Raw genomic sequence first — 22,936 nt, 5'->3', positions numbered from 1 at the left:
TCAGTGTTAAGCGATCCCTTTAATAGCAATTATTTGCGCATTACAAACAGGGGTAACTCCAAATCCTGATCAACGATCCACTTAGAAGTTTAAAAAGGCTAATTGGGATGGCTATTCCACCAAAATATCTCTAGACAGGCTTTATGTTGAAAAACAGTTGATTGATGATGTAACCACTTATGTTACCAATCAGATTCTAACTGCAGCCCATGCTTTTATTCCAAAATCCAAACCATATCGCATTCACTGAAATCATTGGTGGAATATGGATTGCTTTCATGCCAAAAAGGAGAAAAACCGTGTTTGGAATAATTTCCCCAAGTATCTTACCACCAGTAACCTAATTACTTATAAAAGACTTGAAGCTGAAGAGAGGCAAATTATACAGAAAGTGAAACGTGATTTGTTGATTGCTTTTGCCTCAACCATCACAAAAGACACCGACACATGTATCATGTGGCGAAGAATACAGGCCATAAATGGCAAATTTGTAAGGCAGTCCTCTCCGATACTTCATTGGGAAGAGAAAGACGTGTCTGCTCCTGAGGAAGTTGCTAACGCGTTAGCAGAATCGTTTGTCACAATTTCTTCCTCTGCTTATGCATCCTCCTTTCAGACCAAAGTAGATGCAGAACGATATAAAATCAACTTCTCCAAGCACCGCTCATTCCTGTATAACCAATCTTTTACATTAACAGAATCAAAGAATCATTAAATAGATCATCAAACAGTGTTACAGGCCCAGATGGTATTCATTACATTATGATGAAGCATTTACTTGAGAAGGATTTGTGTACATTGCTGATTTTATTCGATCGGATCTTCTACAAAAATGCATCCTTCCTGGTGCCATTCTTTCATTATTGCCATACCAAAACCAGGCAAAGATCCCTCCCTGGTTCAAAATTATAGACCCATATCTCTCACGAGCTGCTTGGGAAAAACTTTCGAAAGGATAGTACATTCAAGGCTCACTTGGATCCTAGAGTCATAGAATCTCCTGCCAGATCATCAGTATGGCTTTCTGAAAAACAGATCAACCCTAGACTTGCTCATCAAGGCCGAATCTCATATCCGCAATTCCTTTGTCAGGAAACAACATCTAGTCATGATCACCTTAGATCTTGAAAAGGCATTTGACACTACCTGGTGTCATGGTATCATTATGGATCTTTACCATCTGGGAATTAGGGGCAATTTGCATAAAATAATTAAAAATTTCTTGCAGTTGCGCTCTTTTCAGGTACGATATAAAACGTTACTCTCTGCTTCTTGCATGACAAATGTCATCCCAAAAATTGTTGAAACTTATATGTATGCAGATGACCACCATTTCCTGCCAGTCTCAAAGTATCAATACCATCAAACGGCAGCTCTAACTTTCCATAACTAAACTAGAATCATGGACTTTACGGAATGTTACCGTCTATCAGAAAAGAAATGCACTGCCACTCACTTTTGCAAGCATTGGGTCTTCCATCCTGATCCTGAATTGCAAATAAACCATACTCCAGTACCACTTGTTGCCACTGTTAGATTTCTTGGACTGATGTTAGCAAGCTTAATTTTCAAGCTCACATCACTCATCTAAGAAATATTTGTCTAAATCATTTGAACATACTTCTGTTGATCTCATCCATGTCTTGGGGAGCTGATCGATATACTTTACTGCATCTTTACAGAACTTTAATCCATTCACGCCTAGACTATGGATGTCCAGTTTATGACTCTGCCAGAAGCATACTTTTCAACTGCTGAATGTCATCAAGCACAGTGCTCTGAGGACTGCGATTGGAGCTTTCAGGACTTCTTCGATCCAAAGTCTTTATATTGAAGCACATGATCCACCATTACACCTTCGCAGAAAAACACTACTGCTACACTGTGCTCCTGACTCGGAGTCTTTCATCGCACTCCGGTTGGGAGTTTCTTTGTAATACTAGGTGGGTTTCCTATGAGAGTAAGCCAAATGAGAATCGACCAGCCTCGCTCAGGATTAGAGGTTGTCCAGAGTTGGGATATCAACTTAAATGATATTTTTCAGGACACAAGTGCACCTGTTCCTCCTTGGATGTACGTTTCTGCCTCTTACAATGTACATCATCTTCTTCGATGGTGGAAAAAATGTCATACCTCCCTGCAATATCAGGCGGTTGCACTCAGCTCACTCTACTCTAAACTCACATACCTGTAAAATCTGTGCTGACAGATCAAAAACTGCAACTGTGGTAGGTGCTGCAGCAGTTTTTCCTTCGCTTTCAGTTACAAACTCGCTACCACTAGCCTGCAGCATCTTCACTGCTGAATTATATGCCATCACGTTAGCACTTAGTAAGATTATAAAGCTTTCCATCTCATCTCATCTGCTATAATTTACGCTGACTTCCTCAGTGCTGTCTCTGCTATAAGAAAGAATTTCTCATCCTATATTGAAACACATTCATTCCCAGCTATTCTCTTGCAGTGTGTCCAATCAGTCGGTCAGCTTTTGCTGGATCCCTGGCCATTCTGGCATTCCAGGAAATGAAAGTGCTGACGTTACCGCTAAACATCCCCAACCAGCTCTCTCGTCCTCAGGTTCCATACACTGACTATAAGTCTGTGATATGCAAAGCGTGCTATGATAAATGGTTACAGATCTGGAAAAGTAACACCAACAATAAACTTTACCAGATAAAGCAAGAACCAAAGCTGTGGATCTCTGGCTTCCAACGAAACAGAAGAGAGGAGTAGTATTGGCAAGACTCAGAATTAGACACGCTCATCATACTCATATCTTCCTATTATTGGGAGAAAATCGACTGCACTGCTCATACTGTCAAAGACAACTTACGGTCTGTCATTTTCTGTTTGATTGTCCCTTACATTCAACCATCCATCCATGGTTGATGGGATGGTCTTTCAGTCACCTCCATGTTGAATATCTCACATGATCTATCTGATTTTATAGGAGTGTTAAGCGTTAAGGTGAATTAACTATACTTTATTTTCCTGCTCAAATCTCAATGCAATTTAGAGCATGTGGAATGAGCTGCTTGCATGAGGGATTCACACCATCTGAGGTAACTTTAGGATATGCTGAGTCTGCATGGGACAGCAACTGTGCTCTTGGAATGCCCTTGCTGTTTCATAGTCTCATGTCTCTTGATGAATTGAGGCTGTTCTAAGGATTAAAGGTGCTGCTCCCTGTTTAATTTGGTGTAACTGATAAACTGGCCATTCAGTGTATAATGAATTAACTGATATACATGTCCATGCACTAATACACCCTTTAACTAAACAGCATATTGCTGTTATGGTTTCATTAGTTGTAAAATGTATTTGTAAAAAAAAAAAAAATCCTAAAATTACTTGATGAAACTCAGCGGGATTAAACAGTGTACGTACAAAACATGTAGAAATGTCCAAAACTGTTAATTTCATAATATTATGAATATCAGATAAGCAATATAAGCATTAAAATTGAGTAAGCTAGTAATATAACTGCAAAGTTTGGTCTACTTTTTAACTTATTAATAATTTTCCCATTTGCATAAACTGTTAAATTTTCATATGGCTAGTAAGTGACAATACATGGTTGACCCCTTTGTAAAGAACATATAAAGATACATTTTCAAAGTATGGACTCTAAATTATGTATATATTAGTAGTTTACTCAATTTTAATGTATATACACTGTCCTATCATTAATATCCATTGATAATTGTTCATGTCCAACCCAAGCTCCACATGTCAAACATAACTGTAAATATGCTTGTAGGCCTTCAAGGAGACAGTAGTAAGATTGTAAATGAAAAATGCCGTGACTTAGTTAACAGACTTCCAGTGCATAATATGACACCATACATTTCCAATTAGTGATGCGATCTGCAAATGGAAGTGAACTGGTGCTGAAACTCAAGAAATGACCCGGAATTGCCGAAAAACTTCTGATAACAGAAATGACAGGAGTACCCAGCAAAGAATTGTCCATTCAAAATGCAGGTCGACATCGTTGCAGTGCACATTTGCCTTAGTGAGATGATTGGGACATGTGTTGCCACCAGTACAGTGTGCAGGATACTGCATGATATGGGTTACCATGTCATGCAACTATTCACAAGCCACTAATCACTCTGACTAATGCTATATGTCATGTAACTTGGTATAAGATCTGCTGTTCTTGGATTGTTAAAACAATTGAAGGCTGTGCTTTGGAGTGATGAACCATAGTACATGGTCTGATGGTCATGCCTAGGTAGTAGTGGCATGTGATGCAAGAAAGCATGTGTATTAGCTTATGCAGCATCAGCCGTGTGGTAGATGCCCTGAGAAAGCTACCTGCCAGATTGTATTGTCTTGACAATGAAGTTTGGTGAAGCCATTGTGATTGTCTGGATCTGTTTATCATGATTTGGCACGGGACCATTGTTTTGGACAAATGAGCGAAACCAAGAATGCTGTGGTCCCAGAACAGTAAGGCATTATCCATGTTATTGCAGCACATAAAGGCCGTGATGGACTGGTTTGATAACATAAATGTCAAAAAGTTGGACCTGAATTCTACAGAGAACTTTTGGGATGAGTTAGTAATAGTATAGTAATAGCTTTTGCCATGTAGTGCAAGGAAGTCACAGGCTTTTGGCAAAAAAAAAAACAAAAAAAAAAAACCATGTATGTAAGAAATTGCAAATTATATGCTTCCCTCTTCACATGGGTAACTATCAGGGGCATGCCCTCTGGATAGGCAGTGCTTAGCTAGACTAAAATTATATTATAAATATTGAATATAAAAAGTAAATGATTTTCAATTCATTATAAAAATATTAAATTAATGCATGAAATTTAATGTATTATTTAGTAAATGGGTATATTTTGAGGTTAGACAGGCACAATTTCCCCATGCCTTTTAACCTCAATATATATATATATACTAACGTATTACATTGTTAAACCATGTGCAATGTTAAGCAGCTCCAGATGCATGAAATACCGTGTTATAAAGACAGAATAATTCCTGCCTTTGCTTAAGTGTGCCCTCGGTCTTTGCAGAGTGAGGAGTGTACGCATGTGTGTTGTTGTTGCACCGTTTGCCTCTAGTGATAGAGCTGATACTTTACAAATACTTTTATTTCAAAATTTATCCCTTTTCAAATATGGACGGTGAGTCTCTAAAAAATTTTTCTAATCTGTCTTATGAAGAAAAGTCTAATGTCATTAAAAGTGGAAGACCAATACCGGAACTGAAACAACTTCAGCAGTATAAAGGGACAAAAATAATAAGAACTTTTCAAACTGCGTGGTACAGCAAGAAAGATGGGTTATGCAGCTGTATTATAACAAATAGACTGTTTGTTTTTTTCCCATGCTTGTTATTTTCTGTATGCAGTGAAAGTGTGTAGGTAAGAACCAGATATTTTGATTTAAATAATTTGCCTCATGCTTTAAGTGAACATGAAAGAACTGCTGCACATTATGAAAGCCAAATATCATTGAAAACATTTGGGTCTACATGAATCGACTTGAGCATAGATACACTGAAAAAATTTTTAGTGTTGAAATTCACAATAAAAAGGTAAAGGAGAACAGAGACATACTACAAAAATTAATATCTGCTATTTGCTTTTTGATTAAACAAGAACTTGCTTTTTGTGGTAATAATGAAGGCAAATCCTCTTTACATTGTGGAAACTATATTGAGTTACTGAACTACACTGCAAAATTTGATGAAAAATTGGAACAACATTTACAGACATCTGTTTTTTTTTTTTTTTTTTTTTTTTTTGGTGTTTCTAACAAGATCCAAAATGGCTTGATTGAAGCAGTAGAAACAGTTGTAGAAAATAATATTAAAGAAGAGATCGCAAGATCCCCATTCACTGCTATAGAAGTGGATGACTGATTTTTCAAATACAGCTCAGTGTTCCACAGTTTTAAGATATGTATTGGATTCTGGAATTAAAGAAGCCTTCATAGGATTTGACAAACTTAAAGACAGAACAGCTACTGGTGTAACAGAATGCATATTTAAAAATACATATGTGCTGCTAAACTTCTAGCGCAGTCATATGATGGAGCATCGGTAATGGCGTTCAAGCTAAAGTAAGAGAAAAAGCACCATCAGCATTATTTACCCATTGCTATGCTCACAGGTTGAATTTGTTCTGACTCAGTCAGCGAAATTCATATCTGAATGCACAAGACCATTGAGATTCTTGCCTCATTTTTCAGTCACTCTACAAAACGAATGCAATTTCTTTATGACAGTGCAGAAACGCGTTCCAAAGGCTGCACCGATGAGATGGAGTTCTAACTCAAAATTAGTACAAACTGTTTTACACTACCATAGTGACCTTTATGAACTTTTCAACAGCATTAACAGCAATCCTTTATTGTGGGATTCAGATACCTTAGTAAGGAGCAATGGATTTTATAATTGCTTAACGCAAGATTCAACGTACTTTTTTATGGTTTATGATAAAATTTTCATTAAAGCTGACACACTCTTCAGTATCTTACAAACTAAAATTATAGATATTCCATATTGCATTGAAAGAATTAACGAAACAATAAATTCACTCAAAGATCTGCGCAGACATTTTGATGATATATATGAGAAGTTTTAAGAATGTTTGCAAGGAAAATAACTTGATTGAATCAAAATGTTGTACAAAATATCCAATTAAAGAAGAGAGAAAGAATATTTTGTCTAATATTGAATGATATCTTGAAGCATATGGAAGCGAGGTAGTGAGTTTAAAAATTTACAATTTATTCCATTAGTCAATAGTAAAAAGTTTCAAAAACTAGCTAGTCAATTTGATAAGGATGCATTAGAAAGTTGAAAAGAATTATGGTGACATCTTCGATGTCATCAGACTCAAAACTGATCTAGCTTTAATTTATAATACACAAGTGTTCTGGGATAAATAAATTCTAAATTTGCTTACTTTCGTGTTTCAAAATGGACTCGAACAAATGTTCGGTGAAACTGCTGCAATTGATTTTAACAATTCCAGCTACAACAGTTTCTGTTGAGAGGTGAAAAGAATCAAAAGCTTCACCAGAAATAGAATGAAAAATGAAAAGCTTTCATCACTTGCTTTAAGTTCCATTGAAAAGGAAAGATTAATTAAAATGGGGCAAAGTCCTCCTTACAATTTTTATGAAAAAGTGACTGATATTTTTAGTACTAGCAAAGAGAGAAGAATGGAGTTCATCCACAAATAAAAGTGTGAGTAAATAGTTTTTGTTTAAAACAAACATTTTTACATATTGTTTTATAGTGAAAAGGTCTTTTGCTTATAATTTACTTTATAAACACCAAACTGCCTACCCTGAGTATTTACCCACGGCATGTGCCTTGTAACTATCTGGTTGACCTCGGATTTATTTGAACTACCTGCGAGGGAAACTTGTTCCAGCAATCAATGACTCTCTGGCTATAAGAATGAGTCGTTGATTGTTGGGTGCATATGAGGAGAGACTGCCCAAAAACAGCTGAACTGGTCTGTTCTGAAAACCAACTGGTGGAAAATATTAACAAAAAGTCTATTTTCAAGTACAGGAAGGAGCCTCTTGCTGTTGGAAAATGTCATGGCCAGGTGATTGGCAGACATTATGATTGTTGTCACATGCTTTACCTTTTTCTGATCGGAAGATGCCACATGCTCTTTTTTTTTCCCTTCTTGTGTGATTTTTACATGTTTTTGCAATAATTTTTAGGTTTTAAGATTTTTACTATTTTATATGGATCTTTTTTACAGTAAGTGAAATTTTTAAAGTGAAAATAACCGACTAAACTGAGGTTTACTCGGTTATTTTCAAGAGCACCATCTAATTTCGCAAGAAGTAAGATGTTTGTAATTGGCCATACAGTTTGCTTCCAATGAAAACCAAGCTGTGTGGATTCATTTGGTGTTGCCTGAAGTGTCAGTCAAAACAGTCGGTTCTGAAAAATAGTTATTTCACAAGTGTGAAAATTTAATTAAAATTCTCTCTTTAATCTATTACTGGGCATCTGGAATTTCACTGACAGCAGTGTTAAAGCACTTGCCCTTAGCAAAGCAGATGGGTATTGATGGGTATAGATAATGAGGTTATCAGTGTTTTAGAGACATTTTTTTGTGGGAGTTTCTTCAAGAACTGATTAAATTAGGAGGCCTGGTCACACAGTTCAAATCAACGAATCGTTATTGGTAAAGGCGAGGTACAATTGGGTTAGAAATCTAGGGAAGCAAAGGTGGATATTTGGAATCTATGATGTTGAATCAAAGCAAGGGTACATTACATTACCTTTGTTGAAAAAAGCGACAGTGCCACCTTGGTCCCTATAGTAAAGTTATTGCCACCAGATCCACACAGGTGGGAAGGTAGCAGTAGTGCGTAGCACATGCTTCTTGATTAGACCAGGGTTCGAGCCCGTCACCACCAAATACGGAGGATGTGGAAAGGTCAGGGAAAGACCACCGCATATCCCGGAGCAAATGGTGTTAGTTGCTAATGCTCCTAAAAACCAAAATAACAAACAAACAAACCAGATCCACAATTGTATCCAATGTGTGTTAAGCTTATCAGAATATTAAATATTTGCTGGATCACAATTATACCCATATGACTAAATCACTGTAGAAATTTTAAAGTTCCAAATACAGGAGTGTATGCTAATCATATAGAAGACTATTGGAAAATAGGTAAGAGTGTTGTTATTAAAAGAATGAATGGGACTTCAAAAGATATGGTTGCCAGTTATCTGGATGAATTTATGAGGTGGGAGACACCTGAAGAAGCATTTTGAAATCTAATTCTTCACATAAGCGAAAAGAATCCTCGTTTTAATATCCTTATTTTTTTATCGTTATGTAAAATCATTCAAATCAATTTTTTGTCATCATCGTTGTCTTGCTTTTGTTAATTGTTCATATATTTATTAAAAGAAATAATCTTTGTCATAGGTTTTGAATATCTGTCTATCAGCTTTTTTTTTAAACTTAAAATCACTATCAGAATGAAATCTTTAATTCTCATCAAAAGGACTTGAAACAACAATCATGGCATCTGCCAATCAGTTATTATTTGAAAACTAGAACTTTTAATTTTACAATCAGAATGATGTGAACAATAATCATGGTGTAAGTTAATCAGCAGCCGTGTTATATTTGAGTGGTGGAAGGCTCCGCTCTGTACCTGATAATAGACCCCTGCAAAATTATTGAAGGGCTTTTATGAAAAACTGGTGGAGAGTGCTCCACGGAGATAAGAAACTCAACATTAATATTAGCATATGATGCAAAAAAGCAAGCTTATACAGCATTAGCAAAAAAAAAAAAAAAAAAAACCACATGAGTACTCTGTATGCACAAAAGATGTTTTTTTCTTATGTGAAAACATCCTTGGCTTGGAAGAAGTTAGTGTTGGGCCTTCATAGTCGTTACGTTTGCAGTTGCAAATTCTAAGAGAAGTAACAGATAACTTTCTGGAGTGCACAATTTTACATCATTTTCATACCATAATCTATCATAGATATCACAAACAGCTCCAAATGTATTTTTCAGAAATTGTCATTCAGATTCTTTTTATGGTCATGTTCGATGTTCTTGTAAATGATTTCATGCTCAACCATTGTTAACTTGTGGAGGGTCTACAACAGGCGGTTTTTCTGAAATATGATTTTGTTTCTTTTTGGATGATGCAATTGAAGCTGGTTGTTGCAGTATAATTTGTCTAGCCAGTTCAGAAATCAGTTAAAAATCCTCAGGTAATTCATTTGAACTCAAATTTTCTAGATTGAAATCTTTAGGAAGTTCTTTAATGTAATTTCATGATGTTGATGGCCTGGCTTCTTGATGGAAGTCTATGCAAAAAGTTGATGTTGATCAAACTCTTAAGAAGCAGATTTTATTGAACTCTGCATTTTTTTCTCGTCCTCTGTGTTTTTGAACTCGTTCTTTTGTCGACGTGGGAGGCTTCTTCGGTGGCTTTGAAGTTTTTATTCTTGCATAATATTACTACCCTTCTACTTACTCTACTGAATCGACGTTAGTGACTGAGTTAGCGTCATTTAGGAAGTAATGTAATTTGCTTCATTTCCGTCTCTTAGTATGAATGATGTAACGTTTTATTTTCACGCCCACTACTTACTCTGCTGAATCAATGTTAGTGACTGAGTTAGAATCATTAGTGCCATTTAGGAGGTGGCGTCATTTGCATAATTTCCATCTGAAAAGTTTGTTACCGATTGGTTTGCTTAAGTGCTGCCAAAGATATTTTCATATCAAAAAAAAAAAAAAAAAAAAAAGCAACACTTCCCATTTCACCTATTGATTCCCTCCAGTAATTTGTGTAATTCTTCCTTGAATTTATTTAAGCTATCAACTTCCAGGACAGTAGATGGAAGTTTATTCCAGCAATCAACCACTCACTGCCTGAAGGCACGCTTCTGAAAATCAATTTGGCAACTATCCTTCCTTAATTTGAATTTTTACCCCCTCATGTGCATAGTCTGAGCAAGAGGAAGAATCCCATCAGCATTGAGCTTGTTCAGACCATTCAAAGCCTTAAACATCTTAATCAGATCACCTTGCAGGTGGCTAGTCTCCAGACAATGCATCTTGCAGAACTGAAGCCTTTCTTGTTAAGAGCACCTCATTGTTTTCCCCCACTAATCTCATTGTCCTTTTCTGTACTTCCAGCAGCTCTACCAGACCTGTGTGCAGTACTGAAGATGTGGCCTGACCATTGCCTTATACATAAAGACTGTCATAAAGGTCAAAGGTTTCAGCACATGTTATTTGTTTTCCTGTAAATAAAGGTTATTTGTAGATATGCAGTTTCGGAATATTAATGGTAGAGCAATCAATACATCAAGGCTTTTGATGTATAGACTCTGTAGAACATATATATGCTATAAAAAGCTCATACATTGCCTTACCATTATATCCAGAAACTACATGTTTTTTATGTGTTGACTCTGTGGAGTACCTTTGTTTCTAGGCTTGCTGGAGTTCTCATGAGACAACCACATAAATGGGATGTGTTTGTATTACTAAGAGCAAAAAAGAGATGCACAGATGCTTGTACATTAATGATAGGAGTATAGTAAACAAATTTGATGAATTTGAAGTACCAGTTAAGTTAATTGTAAGGATATCAGAAACATGGGGCCACTCAGGCAAAATTCCTGAGTATGGATATAATCAGTTCAATGTGTACAGAAGGGACAAACAGGATTGGACTGGATGGGAGGACTTATGGTTGTGGTTAAGAAGTACATAGAATCTAAGGCAGTGCATTCAGTTGATGTAGTTGCCAGTACAAGATTGCATCACTTTCGTGTGTCTTAAGCATTCAGAAAACAAAATTAAGAGTAGTAATGTATTATAGATCAAATGGCTATGATGACTATGATCTGGACTATGATGAACAGCTATACAGACAAATAGAGCGGGCCAGTGAATTAGAATGTCTTATAATGGGAAATTTTAGTTTTCTGGGTATTGATTGAAACCAGTGATTGTCACTTGCACAGTAGCAAAGCTTTTCTGCATATACTGGATTACTGTTATCTACACTGGCATTAGAGGGGCAACAAAAAAAAAAAAAAAAAGCAATACACTTGATCTGATTGTAAACAGTAACTTGTCATATGCAATAAGTATCTCCATCTAAAGGAACCTCTAGGCAATGATCTTAATATATTGATATGAGACCTACTTAATCTTATATCTACTGTCAAAGGCAAAGGCAAGTAAATTGGCTTTTGTAAAGACACCTGCATTGATTTCAGACTGTTTTTCAGATGATGTTACATTCTAAGAATTACATTCAGGATGTAATTCTTAGAAGCTACTAACATTTTTATACTAACAAAACTAAATGGATGTCAGATGAAATGATTGAGGTTAGTGGCAGAGAAGAAACATGTATGAGATAATTGTATATTATCAAGGGACATAGACACATACAGCTAGTACAAACTAGTCTGCAATTAAGTCCCTAAGAGGATCAGGCAACTTATGAGAGCTCTTTGGCTAAGAATGCAAAGAAAAATAAAAAGAATTATTTATTATATCAGCACAAGAAGGATAGGGATGAATCACGTTGGCTCATTGGATGTACTGGCATAACTATTAATGATCCTGTTCAGGTTGCTGACAACCTAAAGAAATATTTTGCATCAACATTTAAAGAAATTTAATACAGGATTTTGCATCAATATAAAGAAGTTTTAGGGATGGGAATACCACAAGCAAACAAATGTATATCCAGTTATATTACATGAACTGGAGCTAAATGATATTATAATAACTGAGAAGAAAGTAGAAGAGAAACTGTTGAAGCCGAAAGTAAACAAGGCACTTGGTGTGGGATTATAGAATCTATCCAGTTATATTACATGAAACAGAAAAGGAGGTAAGCAGGCCTTTGGTCTTATGAGAGCATCCTTGGATTTAGGATTGTGCAAATGTCTCAGATAATTACCAAATATCATAATTGGTTTTACCAAACTACCATCTGTTGTTGTGGATATGGGTGGGTAGTTTGAATAAATTTAAGAAGTATTAGAGAAATTATTAGAGGTAGTTGGACGGATGAGTTGGGTAGTTTTTTTTCTTTTTTTTGCTGATGCTATATAAGCTTGCTCCTTACATCATTTTCCACTAGTAATACTAATATGCTCAATTTGATGCTGACTTATCTAGAAATATTCAAATAGACATTGTATTATCTCATCTGTGTTTACAGTAATTGTAGAAGCAGTGTACACCTTGAAACCTTGTTAGTTCATACCTTCATACCATAATAAATGATGGTAAAAAAAAAAAAAAAAGGCCTTGGAAATTTAAAGAAAATGTCTTGTCTGTTAGCAGCACCTATCCAGTTTGGGCATATAAAAGCCAAAATTGAATAAATTCTGATCTATAAGTTGAAAACAAAACCAGTATTTAATCAGTTTAGAGGATATTACCACATCAGAAATAACAGTGAACTTACTTATTTTATCATTTCGTGCTACAAATTTTTGTTTATTTTTTGAAATTCTGGGTTAGTTTTTGACAATTTCACTCCACTGTTGAACAATCAAACCAAAATCGGAACAAGTTAATATTTAAAATGTTGTATGTACAAAGTGTTCATTTTTACAAAATTTTACAGGGAAACTCCACTGAGCTCATTGCCATAAAAATCACTACCTGTATTTGACCTGCATTCAGAAAATTCATCACCTTAGACCAGGGGTGGGCAACTTTTTTCCGTCAGCGGGCCGAATGAAATTTTCGTATCATGATGTGGGCCGAATGAAATTTTCGCATCATGATGCGGGCCGAATGAAATTTTTGCATCATGATGCGGGTCAGAATAGATTGAACGATTTAATAAAAAAAATCAGAACCTAAAAAATGTTATATTACTTGAATTACCAAATTATTAATGTATTTTTAAAAAAAATATCTGAATGTCCAATTATCATTGAAAATGCGTCATTCGGCATCAATTTTACTTTTTTTTTTAATTGGCTCATTTTATGGGCTATAAATTATATTAAATTAAAAATTGTAATAATTAGAAAAGGCATAAAATATCTCGCACCAATATTATTTTTTTCAAAAAGAAGTCAAACCCAAAGGAACTTCGTTTGATCGATGCTACAATAATAATTAGGAAATAACTATTTGACGCTGCGTAGAATCACTTGGTTACTGTTGTACTGGCCGCGATTCCCGATTGAACCGAATTAAGCCGAACATTTACGGCGAATGTAGTCAGGTATGGATTTTCTATATTTATGCATTTACCGAGGGGGCCGGATTCAACATCATCGCGGGCCGGCTGTTGCCCACCCCTGCCTTAGACCAATGCCCATTCCAGGAACTCCCGTGTACGAGGCCACAGGATGTTCTGCATTCACTTTTGAAGGTTAATATCCATTTAGGTAAAATTATGAATATTTTAAAAAAATGTATAGAGATATTCTTTTACCACATGGATTAGGGGGAAAAAAAAAATTTGGTTTCTGTTGATTTTATATATTTTATTATATATGTTATCTGGTAATATTTATACTTTTGCTGCACTGGCAAAAAAAAAAAAAAAAACCCCAAGTAGATAAGAAAATACAAATTGTGTTTCCCTCCTCACAAGTAACTATCCTGTTGAATTTTGAATTAATTCATACTGTCAGCCTCAACTACTTGTGTGAGGGCAACTTGTTCCAGGAATCAACGACAGCCAACTGGGCTAGCTGGGTTAATAAAGTGTCTGCCTGGCAACCCAAAGGTTACGGATTCGAATTCCGCCTCTGGCTTGGATCAAAGTACTGCAAAAACCTTGGGAGGTGCATTATGGCCACAGAAGCCGATGCGTCAACGACTAACTAAAAAAAAAAGAATCAATGACTTGCTGACTAAAAGAAAACTTCCTACAATCTAATCTAAACCTTAACCACTGTAATTTGAAATTATGACTCCTAGTTCTGGAATTGTTTAGAACAGTGAGATTTCCACCATCATTCATTTTACTAATCTCTCTCAGAGTCTTATAAACTTCAATGAGACACACTTCTGAGGTGCCTAGTTGCCAAGCTCTATAGCTCACATAATTTGAGCCTTTCCTCATATGGTTGCCCTTCTGCTGATTTCACCATTCAAGTTGCCTATCTTTGAACCCTGTCAAGAAGCTCAATGTTGATTTTCAGATGAGGTCTTCATACTTGAACACAGCATTCCAAATGTGGACTTACAATTACCTTATACAGTGGGATTATGACCTCTCTATCTCTACAGGATAGTGTTTGATAAATCATCGATAGTACACCATGGGCTTTCCTGGTTGCTGTTTACACTGTTCAGAAAACTTCATATCTACCTGTATCATAACTCCCAGATTCATTTCTTCCTCTGTTGTTTTTAATTTAACTTCACCAAGTGTATAATTTATTTAGGGGTTGCTACGAGGGTGGTTCAATAAAGAATCGCCCTGACCTGGCTGCAGAGGTGCTAGCCTGTTGATTCTTGGCACAGGTTTTAGTCCTTCTCTACATAGCCACCATTCAGATTTACACATTTTTTCCATATGTGTTTGTAGAAGTGGTGAGGTTGGTCTTTGAGCCATTACTCTGTTGCAGAAATGACTGTCTCATCATCATCAGGGAAGTGGGTCCCCCAAAGAAATGATTTGAGGGAAGGAAACAAGAAGTTTGATGGTGCAAGATCGGGTGAGTAGGCTGGATGGGGCAGTATTTCATATCCAAAGCCTGTGTTGTTGCAGTTTCAGAAGTGTGAACTTGGGGTTAACAAAGCATTGTCTTGAAGCATTCTCACACCTTTGGACAGCATGCCATGCCTACATGTTTTGATTTTCTCCCGTAATTTTGTGAGTAAATTGGCATAATAGGCACCTGTAATTGTTCTACCTTTTGGCAGGTAATCAGTCATCATTACACCTTTCTCATCCCAAAACACCGTCAGCAAGACCTTTCCTGCTGACGCTTGCACCCTTGCCTTCTTGGGGGGTGGGGAACCATGATGTTGCCATTCTATTGACTACTTTTTACTTTCAGGATCAAAATGGTGTATCCAATTTTCATCCTGAGTGATTAGACGAGAGAAAAAGTCTTCCTCATTTTTTTGTCACAGGGTTAACAACGCTTGTGATTTCTGTTGTCGAGTCAGTTGAAACAGTCCTTCATGACCAACTCCATTTATTGGAGTTGGTCATGAAGGACTGTTTCAACAGAGCCCACACTAATCTTCACCTCCTGGGACAATTCACGTACAGATATCCGACGATCTTCCTTGATTAACGACTCCACTTTTCTGATCATGCTGTCATCAATGGCTGAATGGGGACGAACTGGAATGGGCTCAGATTCTACCAATGTCCAACCACACCTAAACTGTCTGTGCCAATGCTGCACAATGCCATAGGATGGAAACTTCATCCTTATATACAGCAGTCATCTCCTCATGGATTTCTTTAGGAGATTTCCCCTTCAAGAACAGATACCGGATTACAGCTCTGGCTTCAACCTTGTCCATGATGTTACTTCGTCACATGTTAAGCTCTGTAAGAGAAAAACAAATTAAGATGCAGGGCTGAAATTTTACACCTTTAGTACGGAGATATGTATGATGCTACACACAAAATATCATGACTCTGCAATATGTGGAAGTAGGTGAGGGTGATTCTTTATTGAACCACCCTCATATTTGCCAAGTGTAAGACCTTACATTTAGCAGTATTAAAACATAGCTGCCACTTCTGACCATCTTTGAAGTCTGTTCAAGTCATCCTGAAGGAGTGCTGCCTGACAGTGATCATTAATGACTCTGCCAATCTTTACATCATCTTCAAATTTTGACATTGCACCTTCTATCCCTTTGTTGATGTCATTTAAATGAGAAACAACAGTGATCCAAGAACTGATCCTTGAGGGACCCCACTCCTGATATTACACCAATCTGAAGAATACCCATTAATCACAACCCACTACCTTCTTCCCAGCAGCCACCCAGCAATCCATTTTAGAATCTTACCGTTAATTCCAACCTGTTCAAACTTATACAGTAACCTCTCCTGAGGGACTGAGTCAAATGCTTTGCTAACATGTCAGGATCCTCTCTCCAGATGTAAGTGGGGCTGAGTAGAATATCTCACTCATAGGACACCATTACTGAACTATCAAAAGACTGTCAAAAGGTCTTTTGATAGTCTTAGCAGTTCAACATGCTAAGACTATTAAAAGGTCTTGTGAGTTGAGGCCTTCTTTCTCTCTCACCCTCCCCATAGGTCTGATGAGAAGATTCTGAAAGAATCCTGAAACACCACTAGATATTGTGCTTGTAAATGGTAAGTATCAATAAAAACTGAATTTGTTTTTTCTAATTCACATGGTATTAGAGTCTCTCTCTCCTCCCCCCCCCTATGTATATAAATTAAGAAGTATAAGTTAAGAGATATAAGTAAAAGAGTAAAGGAGGAACAAACGAAACCATGGTATACAGAAAAAAATTTACATATAAGAATATACATATAAAAAAAATTAAATAAAAGTAAGGATATCGTCATATAACGCACAACCTCGGTGTCATTATTAAGGTTCAACCACCAAAATTGTACGAAAAGATGACAGTATTGAGTCTCTGATGCAAAGCACATGCCAGGAAATAATGATGAAACAAAGGATTAAGAAATTGTGAATTTAAAATTAAATTAAATATTTACTAATTTATTAGTAAATTTACTATTTTACCAGTAAATTAATTTGTAAATGTTTACAAAAATGAGGTTAAAGCCAAAAGGAATACATGGTGCCGGGGAGAATGCAATTAGCAGGCATGTGGTTTAGTTAGATATATGAGGGGGATTCATAAAGGTTTTCTTCACACGGAAGTCATTGTGATAAAAAGATTAAATTTTTTTTGGTTTGATACGTTGAAATATCTGTAGCAATCACACAAATTTTGGTTTTGGTGTGACAATTCATTTTTTATCTGCTAGCACTGAATGAAGTTTTTTTTTTTTGTTTTTGTTTGGTTTTTAGGAGCATTGGCAACTAAGACCATATTGCTCTGGGGATATGCGGTAGTCATTCCCTGACCTTTTCGCATCCTCCTTATTTGGTGGTCATGGGCTCGAACCCCGGTCTAATCAAGAAGCGTGTGCTACGCACTGCTGCTCCTCCCCACCTGGCTATGGAGGCACTTACTGCTGAATGAAGTGTTACAATGGTCAAGTGGAATACAGATCAGTGATTTGGTTCTTCTTTTTGCAAGTTATGTTAAAGGAGGTGGCAAAGGAAGTAAGCAAACCCTTAGCCATAATTATGAGAGCATCCTCGGACTCAGGGGATGTCCCCAATTCACAAAGGAAGATCGAAGGGCAAACACAAGTAATTACAGACCAGTTAGTTTAACTTCTGTTCTAGGTAAAATAATGGAGTCACTGGTTAAAGATGTATTGCAGGATCATCTAGACAAGACTGCGGCAATAATTCAGACATAGTATGGGTTTTGTTAAGGGAAAGTCTTGTCTGACAAATCTGATTGGATGCTATGATGTGGTTACAAAGGAACTGGATGCAAAAAATAATTTTGATATCATACTTGGATTTCAGGAAAGCTTTTGACACTGTTGCGCATGGAAGACTACTGTACAAATTGGAGCAGAATGGTATTAAGGGTAAGTTGCTACAATGAATAAAAGGGTGGTTGAATGGGAGAAGACAGAGTGGTAATCAATGGGTGCTGCTCTTCATGGACTAATGTTTATTAGTGGAGTCCCACAGGGTTCGATGTTAAGCCCACTGTTGTTTTGTATATGTATCAATGGCAGTGTGCTACTGAAACAGGATCAAGAAAATTTGTGCACATGGGTTGAGAAGTGGCAACTGAAGTTAAACCTTGACAAATGCAAAGTACTGCATATGGGTAGAAATAACCCCAGAGAAATATACCAATTATGTTCTACTACACTCAGGGTAGTGGAGAATGAAGAAGATCTGGGGTAGTTGTGTCATCAGATATGAAGTTTTCTGAGCAATTCAGACAGGCTGCCATAGCAGGTCATGGGGTTTTTTGAATGATATACAGGAATTTTGCTAATAGGAAAAAGGAAAGATTATCTCTTTGTGTAAGGCAATGGTCAGGCCACGCCTTAAGTACTGCGTACAGGTCTGGAGGCCTCATTTTAGAAAGGATGTAGATTTGCTTGAGCATGTACAGAGAAGGGCAACAAGATTGGCGAGGGGAACGAAGGGTTCCTTTTATCAAGAGAGGCTTAAGTTCTGCAAATTGCAGCAGCTGGAGACTAGACACCTGCGAGGTGATCTGGTTTAGGCGTATAAGGCCTTGAATGGGTTGAGCACACCGAATTCTGATAAGATTCTTCCACATTCTCAGATTATGAACTTAAGGGGCATGAATTCAAATTGAGGAAAGACAGCTGTAGAATAGATGTGCGGAAATTTACCTTTAGCCAACGGGTGGTTAATTGCTGGAACAAACTTCCATCTGTCATTGTGGAAGTTGATAGTTTAAATAAATTCAAGGAGGAACTGGACAAACTAAATTATTAGAGGGAATGGTTGTATGAATTTTTTTTTTTTTTTTTTTTTGGCTGATGCTACATACGCTTGCTTTCTTGCATCACATGCCAATATTACTAAAACACCCAAAACAATCCAAGAAGAAATGTTAGCTGTTTATGGTTACTGTATGCCCAGGTTGTTGCACACTGGTATAAGCAATTCAAATCCCAGGATGCCCAGCAACTGCTGTAACAGAAGAGTGTTGCAAAATTGAAGGCATTAATTGTGGAAGATCGCCATATTATTAGCCCTTTAGTATCAGAGAACTAGCTTAAGAGCTCCAAATTAGTGGAGTCTGTGGGGAAATCATTCTTCAACAGTTGCATGTGAGTAAAGTGTCTGCTTGATGCGTTCCCAGACTTCTGACCCCTTACCAGAAGAAGGAAAGGGACAATGTGCCAGGAAACAGCAAAGGAGTTTTTTCTTGGCTAGTCATGAATGAAACTTGGATCCACCATTATGACTCCAAAACCAAACTAATATCAAAAAAATGGAAGCATGGCAGAATAACCCTTCTCCCCCAAAGCAAAAGGTGTAGCCAAGTGCTGGCAAGGTGATGCTGTCACTAGTACCTGCCGAGTTCAGCTTAAACAGACGTTTCTTCTTAATATGGAAGAAGGGTTTATGGCTTTCCAATGGTTCCGTGGCATTTGGAGAAGATTCCGATACTTCATTCATTCCTAATACTAACAGATTACCTTCAAAAGGGCTGTACTGCAATTGTGAAGTACAGCCACTCCCCGGCCTACGTAATATTCGACTTTACCTGAGTTTTTGCTTGCCAGTGCGAATTTTAAAAATATCGTGGAAATGAATTATCCCATAGGAATAAATGGAGGTATCGGGAAAATATCGTAATGTGAACCGAATAACACGTTGGTTTTTTTTTTTTTTTTTTTTTGTAATTCATTCCAAGACCTTGGAAATTGACAATTTCACTATATAACTAAGCTATTTATCTCCCTAAAAGGTCATTTTTATAATGGACATTGCACTACACTTTCATGGTTATCGTATGTTCCATTATAAGAATCAGTTTTGAATGTCTTTATGATATTTTTCTAAAACACATTTCTGGAGGTCACTACCATAAAAAAAATAAAAACAATTGTGGCACTTTCCGGTTTATTGGGCTCTTCTGTTAGCACAATCTATTATAAAACGTAGTAAACTCGATCTTATTTAACTGGAATTCTGTGGGTTTTTACGTTAGGGTATTATGGTGAAATGACTTCCCCTTCACTGAAATCTTCAATCATATAAAAAACAAATAAATTTTCAGAATCTTCTCTTCATTCCTATTTACTTATTACAATGGTGAAAGGAAAGCGTCCAATGGAAAGTGCAAGTGCTAGGAAACAAAACAAAATTGATTTAGAAATGAAGATTATTAATTAAGAAGTACGAAGTACTCACGGAATTAGGTCTCGCTGCTTCAACAGTGAATACTATTTTAAGTGCACGTGTAAAAGAACATGTTAAAGGATCAATGCATTTAAGATCAACAGTGATCACAAAACAGCGTTCAGGTGCTATATCAAAGATGGAAAAGCTATAATAATATGGATGGAAAATCAGATTCAGAAGCAAGTGCCCCTGAGTCCAATGGCCATTCAAACAAAAACAAGAAGTATATATATGAAGATATTAAGGATAAGTATAGGGCGAACCCCAAGCCAAGTTCGTGGCAAGCAACGGATGGTTTAATAGGTTCAAGCATTGTGCTTGTTTCCAAGTATGTGGTGGAGTTGCCAGTGCCAATTTGCAGCTGCAGATAAATTTTGTGATGTGTAGGAAAAAACCCTTTCTAAATCTCCACAGCCCTCAACTTCCGTAGCACATGCTTATCAGCTGGAGGGTTAATTCTGGCAACAATGCTTGAAAGGTAAAACTTGTTGATGTTATACCTGTCTCTCTCTCTTTTTGTAATTTTTGTAATTTTTGTACACTTTTGTAATTTTTCCTGCACATGAGATAAAAAAATTTAAAAAATAATTCTATTTAGATGTTCGTTGAACATTTCTTTTTTGTTTCAATCAAATTCAGCGTGCATAGTTTAGAGTGCTGCATAAGCATTTAGGGAAATTCAGACTTACGTAGAGTTCCATGAAATGCATTACATAAGTCGGGGAGTGGCTGTATTATTCTAACCTCCTCGTAAAGCTGTGTGCTGCTATAAAAGAAAAAATATGGAAAGCTGTCAAACTGTGTGTGCCTGCTCCACGATAATGTCCCTGCACATTCCTTGCATGCTGCATTGAGGTATGCCTGTGAATGTAGATTTTAAATATTGCCCCATCCTGATTATTCCCCAAACCTTGCATCCTTGGACTTCTCTTTCTTGCCCTGAAGTCCTTTCATCCTGGAAAACACTTTGCTGCTGATGATGAGGTGATTTCTGCAGCCAAATTTCACTTGGAAGCAGAAGTGGACTGGGTGAAAAATTCTTACTGGGAAAAACAAATAGAAAGTATCGGGGGTCACAGTGTAATATTGAAAATCACACCAGCCTCCATGTCCTCCAGCCCACCAAGGTTTTGCCCGCAAGTCTTGTGGCAGTCTGCCTCTGGTTTGAAGGGCAGTCACAGGATTTCGACGATTTTGAGATGGCCAAAATGTGTAATTCTTCCTGGTGACTATGCTGAAAAAGTGTTTCAGCATTTATCAAAACTACTTCTGATTGAATACAAATCTTTTTTTATTCCCTCCCCTCATATATCATATATTTTATAGAATATAAAATAAGAATATTCCAGTCTTATGGCAAGCCATTTAAGTGGAAAATGAAAAATAAACCAGTACCTAACTAGCAACAAACTAAGAAAGGGGGAGGGAAGTAAATTAAGATAAAGAGTTTGCAGAAGGCATGCCATCCTGAAATAATTTAGAAAGAATACAAATTTACAAAAATGCTAATCAGTTCAAATTTAGCAATTGTCCCCTTGATGGCATCAGGTACAAATTGCATGAAATGTCTCTATAAATGGAGATGAAAGCCAAACGCAATGTGAACAACAGGATGAAGCAGAAATAAATAAAATAGACGTATTGTGCTCCTATCTCTTTGAAGACCATAAGGACAACGAAGGCTGGGGAGTCACTGTGTTTCAAATCAGTGCATAGATAACCTGATAAAATGCAATGACTCCCTGGCAGTAGTTGTCCGTTTAGCCTTCTCATGAAATGAGCCATAATATTTGCTCCGTTTTATTTATTTTTGTTACAACCCTGTTCATATTGTGGTTGGTTTTAGTTTATAGTGATTTCATGTAATCAATTTAGCAGCAGTCCCATTAAGGAGCTGCTGTTAAATTTGAATTAATTGGCATCATATTCTTATTAATTGGCATTCACTCTAACTGATTTTAGTAAGGAATTCCTTCTGCAGTCTCCGTTATCTCGATTTATTCTCTCTTCTTCATTTGTTGCTTTAGTTGCACATACTGTTTTTTTTTTTTTTTGTTTTTTTTTATTTGCCACAGCACCATGCAATAGTACTAGCTGTCCATAAACCCAGGAAACTGTCATCCAATCACTTTAAATAGCTACTTATGCAAGATCCTGGGAAAAATGATTAATGCTAGACTGAATTGGTATCTAGAACACAGTACTCTACTAAACAACATACAATGTGGATTCAGAAGATATATATCTACAACTGGCATATTCTTATTTTATATTCTAATTATGTGTCTGCAAAATGCATTAGGTAATGCTCTGAAGCCACTGATGTTTATTTAATGATTTTCTTACTTTGGTTTGTTTTTTCTTTTCGTTATTACTTATTTAGTTGTTTTATTTTTAAAGTTTATTTAACACACACACACACACACACATATATAGAAATTATATATGTTTGATATAGTCCTC

At 36.6% G+C, this 22,936-nt stretch overlaps 1 protein-coding gene across 3 annotated transcripts in view; it reads left to right on the top strand.

The window, feature by feature from the left end:
- The window catches only part of LOC150083041 (CCR4-NOT transcription complex subunit 3-like), a 592,625-nt gene that overhangs the window by 170,739 nt on the left and 398,950 nt on the right, over positions 1-22,936 (top strand). The gene's annotated exons all lie outside the window — the stretch shown is intronic.

This window comes from Mastigoproctus giganteus, chromosome 7 (assembly GCF_048544385.1).
Source record: "Mastigoproctus giganteus isolate SK-2022 chromosome 7, ASM4854438v1, whole genome shotgun sequence".
In the NCBI taxonomy this organism is placed as follows: domain Eukaryota; kingdom Metazoa; phylum Arthropoda; class Arachnida; order Uropygi; family Thelyphonidae; genus Mastigoproctus; species Mastigoproctus giganteus.
This window is presented reverse-complemented; position numbering and strand designations above follow the sequence as displayed.